This window comes from Arachis hypogaea, chromosome 19, assembly GCF_003086295.3.
Source record: "Arachis hypogaea cultivar Tifrunner chromosome 19, arahy.Tifrunner.gnm2.J5K5, whole genome shotgun sequence".
NCBI classification, from domain to species: Eukaryota; Viridiplantae; Streptophyta; class Magnoliopsida; order Fabales; family Fabaceae; genus Arachis; species Arachis hypogaea.
The window spans coordinates 71,292,037-71,300,188 of NC_092054.1; the positions used below are offsets into that span (position 1 = coordinate 71,292,037).

Here is an 8,152-nt window from a genome sequence, read left to right on the forward strand (position 1 = left end):
TGAACCTGATCACTTGATTTAGGATGCTTATTTGTTTAAGTTCATGTTGAATACTTGTGATTGGATATGGACTTCAAAGAAAGAAATGCTGATTGAGTCCATTATTTTTTTGCATTGTTGCTATTTTGCTGCTTGGTGCACGAAATTGTGATCTCAGGCAACGGCGCCAAAAACTCTGTACGCGCGTCTTAATAAATCGTTTTTCATTCACAACTTCGATACAACTAACTAGCAAGTGCACTGGGTCGTCCAAGTAATAACACCTTACGTGAGTAAGGGTCGATCCCACGGAGATTGTTAGTATGAAGCAAGCTATGGTCATCTTGTAAATCTCAGTCAGGCGGATATCAAATGGTTATAGTATTTTCGAAAATAAATAATAAATACATAGAAAATAAAGATAGAAATACTTATGTATATCATTGGTGAGAATTTCAGATAAGTGTATGGAGATGCTTTTGTCCCTCTGAACTTCTGCATTCCTACTGTCTTCATCCAATCAGTCTTACTCATTTCCATGGCTGTCTTTATGGAAGGACATCACCACTGTCAATGGCTACTTTTCATCCTCTCTGTGAAAATGGTCCGATGTGCTGTCACTGCATGGCTAATCATCTGGAGGCATCACCGTGGTCAATGGCTGCATCCTATCCTCTTGTGAAAATGGTCCAAATGCTCTGTCACAGCACGGCTAATCATCTGAGGTTCTCGATCATACTGGAATAGGATTCACCCTCCTTTTACGTCTGTCACTACGCCCAGCACTCGTGAGTTTGAAGTTCGTCACAGTCATTCAATCCCAGAATCCTACTCGGAATACCACAGACAAGGTTTAGACTTTCCAGATTCTCATGAATGCCGCCATCAATCTAGCTTATACCACGAAGATTCTGATTAAGAGATCCAAGAGATAATCATCCAATCTAAGGTGGAACGGAAGTGGTTGTCAGGCACGCGTTCGTGGGGGAATGATGATGATTGTCACGTTCATCACATTCATGTTGAAGTGCGAATGAATATCTTAGAAGCGGAATAAGTTGAATTGAATAGAATAATAGTACTTTGCATTAATTCATGAGGAACAACAGAGCACCACACCTTAATCTATGGAGTGTAGAAACTCTACCGTTAAAAATACATAAGTGAAAGGTTCAGGCATGGCCGAATGGCCAGCCCCCATGATCTAAGAACTATACGTCCCAAGATGTCTAATACAATAGTAAAAAGTCCTATTTATACTAAACTAGTTACTAGGGTTTACAGAAGTAAGTAATTGATGCATAAATCCACTTCCAGGGCCCACTTGGTGTGTGCTTGGGCTGAGCTTGAATGTTACACGTGCAGAGGCTCTTTCTCGAGTTGAACGCCAGGTTGTAACGTGTTTCTGGCGTTCAACTCTGCTTTGTAACGTGTTTCTGGCGTTTAACTCCAGACTGCAGCGTAGAACTAACGTTCAACGCCCTTTTGCGTCATCTAAACACAGCCAAAGTATGGACTTTTATATATTGCTGGAAAGCCCTGGATGTCTATTTTCCAACGCAATTGAAAGCGCACCATTTTGAGGTCTGTAGCTCCAGAAAATCCACTTTGAGTGCAGGGAGGTCAGAATCCAACAGCATCAGCAGTCCTTCTTCAACCTTTGAATCTGATTTTTGCTCAAGTCCCTCAATTTCAGCCAGAAAATACCTGAAATCACAGAAAAACACACAAACGCATAGTAAAGTCCAGAAATGTGAATTTAACATAAAAACTAATAAAAACATCCTTAAAAGTAACTAGATCCTACTAAAAACATACTAAAAATAATGCCAAAAAGCGTATAAATTATCCGCTCATCACAACACCAAACTTAAATTGTTGCTTGTCCCCAAGCAACTGAAAATCAAATAGGATAAAAAGAAGAGAATATACTATAAATTCCAAACTATCAATGAAACATATCTCCAATCAGATGAGCGGGACTTGTAGCTTTTTGCCTCTTGAATAGTTTTGGCATCTCACTTTATCCATTGAGGTTCAGAATGATTGGCATCTATAGGAACTCAGAGTTTAGATAGTGTTATTGATTTTTCTAGTTCAGTATGTTGATTCTTGAACACAGCTACTTTATGAGTCTTGGCCGTGGCCCTAAGCACTTTGTTTTCCAGTATTACCACCGGATACATAAATGCCACAAGCACATAATTGGGTGAACCTTTTCAGATTGTGACTCAGCTTTGCTAAAGTCCCCAATTAGAGGTATCCAGGGTTCTTAAGCACACTCTTTTTTTGCTTTGGACCCTGACTTTAACCGCTCAATCTCAAGTTTTCACTTGACACCTTCACACCACAAGCACATGGTTAGGGACAGCTTGGTTTAGCCGCTTAGACCAGGATTTTATTCCTTTAGGCCCTCCTATCCACTGATGCTCAAAGCCTTGGGATCCTTTTTATTTACCCTTGCCTTTTGGTTTTAAGGGTTATTGGCTTTTTGCTCTTGCCTCTTGGTTTTAAGAACTTTTGGCTTTTTCTGCTTGCTTTTTCTCTTTTTTTTTCTATTTTTTTTTGGCCATTTTTTTTTCTGCAAGCTTTGTTTTTACTGCTTTTTCTTGGTTCAAGAATCATTTTTATGATTTTTCAGATTATCAAATAACATGTCTCCTTGTCATCATTCTTTTAAGAGCCAACATATTTAACATTCTAAAACACCAACTTCAAAAGACATATGCACTGTTCAAGCATACATTCAGAAAACAAAAATTATTGTCACCACATCAATATAATTAAACTAAGTTCAAGGATAAATTCGAAACTCATGTACTTCTTGTTCTTTTGAATTAAAACATTTTTTTATTTAAGAGAGGTGATGGATTCATAGGACATTCATAACTTTAAGACATAGTTACTAAATACTAATGATCATGTAATAAGACACAAACATGGATAAGCACTTAACATAAAGAAAATGAATAGCAGAGAATGTAAGAACAAGGAATGAATCCATCTTAGTGATGGTGGCGTTTCCTTCTTGAGGAACCAATGATGTCCTTGAGCTCTTCTATGTCTCTTCCTTGTCTTTGTTGCTCCTCCCTCATTGCTTTTTGATCTTCTCTAATTTCATGAAGGATGATGGAGTGCTCTTGATGTTCCACCCTTAATTGTCCCATGTTGGAACTTAATTCTCCTAGGGAGGTGTTGATTTACTCCCAATAGTTTTGTGGAGGAAAATGCATTTGAGGCATCTCCGGGATCTCATGGTGATGAGCTTCATGCGTCTCTTGAGCTCCATGAATGGGCTCTCTTGTTTGCTCCATCCTTTTCTTAGTGATGGGCTTCTCTTCCTCAATGGGAATGTCTCTTTCTATGTCAATCCCAGCCGAATTGCATAGATGGCAAATGAGGTGAGGAAAAGCTAACCTTGCCATAGTGGAGGACTTGTCAGCCACCTTGTAGAGTTCTTGAGGTATAATCTCATGAACCTCCACCTCTTCTCCAATCATGATGCTATGGATCATGATGACCGGTCTATAGTAACTTCAGACCGGTTGGAAGTGGGAATGATTGAGCGTTGAATGAACTCCAACCATCCTCTAGCTACAGGCTTAAGTTCCAGTCTTCTCAGTTGAACCGGTTTGCCTTTTGAGTCAATCTTCCATTGAGCTCCTTCAACACATATGTCCATGAGGACTTGGTCCAACCTTTGATCAAAGTTGACTCTCCTTGTGTAGGGCCGTGCGTTCTCTTCCATCATTGGCAAGTTGAATGCCAACCTTACATTTTCTGGACTAAAATCTAAGTAATTCCCCCGAACCATGGTGAGATAATTCTTTGGGTTCGGGTTCTTACTTTGATCATGGTTCCTTGTGATCCATGCATTAGCATAGACATCTTGAACCATTAGAGTTCCGACTTGTTGGATGGGGTTTGTTAGAACTTTCCAACCTCTTCTATGGACCTCATGTCGGATCTCCGGATACTCATTTCTCTTGAGTTTGAAAGGGTCCTCGGGGATCACCTTCTTCTTGGCCACAACATCATAGAAGTGGTCTTGATGAGCTTTGGAGATGAATCTTTCCATCTCCCATGACTCAGAGGTGGAAGCTTTTGTCTTTCCTTTCCCTTTTCTAGAGGATTCTCCGGTCTTGGGTGCCATCAATGGTAATGGAAAAACAAAAAGCTTATGCTTTTACCACACCAAACTTAGAATTTTGCTCGCCCTCGAGCAAGAGAAGAAAGAATAGATGAAGAAGAAGAAGAAAATATGGAGGAGAGGAGGGAAAGGTGTATTCGGCCAAGAAGAGAAGAGATGGTTGTGTTGTGTGAAAATGAGGAAGAATGGAGGGCTATATATAGGGAAGGGAGGGGGGTAAGGTTCGGCCATAAGGGTGGGTTTTGGGTGGGAAATTGATTTTGAATTTTGAAGGTAGGTGGAGTTTATGAGGTAGGTTTATGGGGAAGAATGGATGGATGTGAGTGGTGAAGTGGTGATAGGGAAGAAAGATTCAGGTGATTGGTGAAGAGTTTTGGTGAAGAGTGTTTATTGGGAAGAGAGGATGAACATTGAGAAGATGGAAGAGAGTGAGTGGTGGTAGGTGGGGATCCTGTAGGGTCCACAGATGCTGAGTTGATCCTGTGGGGTCCATAGATCCTGAGGTGTCAAGGATTTGCATCCCTGCACCCATTAGGCATGTAAAATGCCTTTGCATGCAATTCTGGCGTTTAAACGCCGCATTGATGCTTGTTCTGGGCATTCAACGCCCAGATGCAGCATATTTCTGGCGTTGAACGCCAACCAAATGCTTGTTTCTGGCGTTCAGCGCCAGCTCTTCTTCACTGTGCATTTCTGGCGTCTGAAAGCCAGGATGCTGCTTGTTTCTAGCGTTCAACGCCAGAAACATGCTCTGTTCTGGCGTTGAACACCAGACAGATGCTCCTTACTGGCGTTTAAACGCCAGTGAGATCCTCCTCCAGGGTGTGATTTTTCTTCTGCTGTTTTTGATTCCGTTCTCAATTTTTATATTTATTTTGTGACTCCACATGATCATGAACCTAATAAAACATGAAATAACAATAAAAATAAAATTAGATAAATAAAAATTGGGTTGCCTCCCAACAAGCGCTTTTTTAATGTCAATAGCTTGACAGTGGGCTCTCATGGAGCCTCACAGATGTTCAGAGCATTATTGAGACTCCCCAACACCAAACTTAGAGTTTGGATATGGGAGTTCAACACTAAACTTAGAGTTTGGTTGTGGCCTCCTAACACCAAACTTAGAGTTTGACTGTGGGGGCTCTGGTTGACTCTGTTTTGAGAGAAGCTTACTGTGCCTCTTTTCCATGTTTACAGAAGGATGACCTTGAGTTTTAAACACAAGGGAGTCCTTATTCAATTGAAGGTCTAGTTTGCCTCTGTCAACATCAATCACAGCTCTTGCTGTGGCTTGGAAGGGTCTTCCAAGGATGATGGATTCATCCTCATCCTTCCCAGTATCTAGGACTATAAAATCAGCAGGGATGTAAAGGCCTTCAACCTTTACTAACACATACTCTACTTGTCCATAAGCCTGTTTTCTTGAATTGTCTGCCATCTCTAATGAGATTTTAGCAGCTTGCACCCCAAAGATTCCCAGTTTCTCTATTACAGAGAGGGGCATGAGGTTTATCCCTGAACCAAGTTCAGACAGAGCCTTTTCAAAGATCATGGTGGCTATGGTACAAGGTATTAGGAACTTTCCAGGATCTTGTTTCTTCTGAGACAATGTCAGTTGATCCAGATCACTTAGTTCATTGGTGAACAAGGGAGGTTCATCTTCCCAAGTCTCAATACCAAATAATTTGGCATTCAGCTTCATGATTGCACTAAGGTACTTGGTAACTTGCTCCTTAGTAACATCCTCATTCTCTTCAGAAGAGGAATACTCATCAGAGCTCATGAATGGCATAAGGAGGTTCAATGGAATCTCTGTGGTCTCTAGATGAGTCTCAGGTTCCTTTGGTTCCTCAGAGGGAAGCTCCTTATTGATCACTGGACGTCCCAGGAGGTCTTCCTCCTTGGGATTCACGTCCCCCCTTCCTCTTTGGATTCGGCCATGATGGTTATATCGATGGCCTTGCACTCTCCTTTTGGATTTTCTTCTGTATTACTTAGGAGAGTACTAGGAGGGATTTCAGTGATCCTTTTACTCAGCTGGCCCACTTGTGCTTCCAAATTTCTAATGGAGGACCTTGTTTCATTCATGAAACTCACAGTGGCCTTAGATAAATCAGAGACTAAGTTTGCTAAATTAGAAGTATTTTGTTCAGAATTCTCTGTCTGTTGCTGAGTGGATGATGGAAAAGGTTTATTATTGTTAAACCTGCTTCTTCCACCATTATTAAAGCCTTGTTGAGGCTTTTGTTGATCTTTCCATGAGAAATTTGGATGATTTCTCCATGATGAGTTATAGGTGTTTCTATAAGGTTCACCTATTGCAGGGTTCTCAGGATCGTAGGCCTCTTCTTCAGAAGGTGTCTCTTGAGTACTGTTGGATGCAGCTTGCATTCCATTCAGACTCTGAGAAATCATATTGACCTGCTGAGTCAATAGTTTGTTCTGAGCCAGTATGGCATTCAGAGTATCAATTTCAAGAACTCCCTTCCTTTAAGGCGTCCCATTACTCATAGGATTCCTCTCAGGAGTGTACATAAACTGGTTGTTAGCAACCATGTCAATAAGTTCTTGAGCTTCTACAGGTGTTTTCTTTAGGTGAATGGATCCACCTGCAGAAGTATCCAATGACATTTTAGCTAATTCAGACAGACCATCATAGAATATATCCAGGATGGTCCATTCTGAAAGCATGTCAAAAGGACACTTTTTGGTCAGTTGCTTGTATCTCTCCCAAGCTTCATAGAGGGATTCACCTTCTTTCTGTCTGAAGGTTTGAACATCCACTCTAAGCTTACTAAGCTTTTGAGGAGGAAAGAACTTGGCTAAGAAAGCCGTGACCAGCTTATCCCAAGAGTTCAGGCTATCTTTGGGTTGAGAGTCCAACCACACTCTAGCTCTGTCTCTTACAGCAAAGGGGAAAAGCATGAGCCTGTAGACTTCAGGATCTACTCCATTAGTCTTAACAGTATCACAGATCTGCAAGAATTCAGTTAAGAACTGAAAAGAATCTTCAGATGGAAGTCCATGAAACTTGCAGTTCTACTGCATCAAAGAAACTAATTGAGGTTTCAGCTCAAAATTGTTTGCTCCAATGGTAGGGATGGAGATGCTTCTTCCATGTAAATTGGAATTAGGTGCAGTAAAGTCACCAAGCATCCTCCTTGCATTATTATTATTTTTGGCTGCCATCTCCTCTTCTTGTTCGAAAATTTCTAAAAGGTGCTTGCTGGATTGTTGTAATTTAGCTTCTCTTAGTTTCCTCTTCAAAGTTCTTTCAGGTTCTGGATCTGCTTCAACAAGAATATTCGTGTCCTTGCTCCTGCTCATATGAAAAAGAGGGAACAGAAAAATAATAATAGGGATCCTTTTTACCACAGTATAGAGGTCCCTGTGTGAGTAGAAGAAAAGAAGAAGAAAAGAATGTAATGTAAGGAAAGAAACACAAGGGTGAGGAGAGCAGAGATGTGAGATGAAGAGAAGTGTTAGTAGATGAATAAATAAATAGAAGGAGATTTGAGAGAAAGAGAATTTTCGAAAATTATTTTTGAAAAATGGTTAGTGATTTTCGAAAATTAAAAGATGAAATAAATTAAAATTGAATTTTGAAACCATTAGTTAATTAAAAAGAATTTTTGAAAAAGAGGGAGATATTTTCGAAAATTAGAGAGAGAGGGTTAGTTAGGTTGTTTTGAAAAAGATAAGAAACAAACAAAAAGTTAGTTAGTTAGTTAAAACAAATTTTGAAAATCAATTTTTGAAAAGATAAGAAGATAAGAAGTTAGAAAAGATATTTTTAAAATCAAATTTTTGAAAAAGATAAGATAAGAAGATATTTTTGAAAAGATATGATTGAAATTAGTTTTTGAAAAAGATTTGATTTTTAAAATCACAATTAATGACTTGATTCACAAGAAATCACAAGATATGATTCTAGAACTCAAAGTTTAAATCTTTCTTAACAAGTAAGTAACAAACTTGAAATTTTTGAATCAAAACATTAATTGATGATGTGATTTTCGAAAA

At 39.6% G+C, this 8,152-nt stretch overlaps 1 non-coding gene across 1 annotated transcript; it reads left to right on the forward strand.

The window, feature by feature from the left end:
• Nucleotides 1-6,814: 6,814 nt before the first annotated feature.
• Nucleotides 6,815-6,922, forward strand: LOC112780423 (small nucleolar RNA R71). The gene has a single exon (XR_003191262.1). It is a non-coding gene; the product is annotated as a small nucleolar RNA R71 (small nucleolar RNA).
• Nucleotides 6,923-8,152: the final 1,230 nt, after the last annotated feature.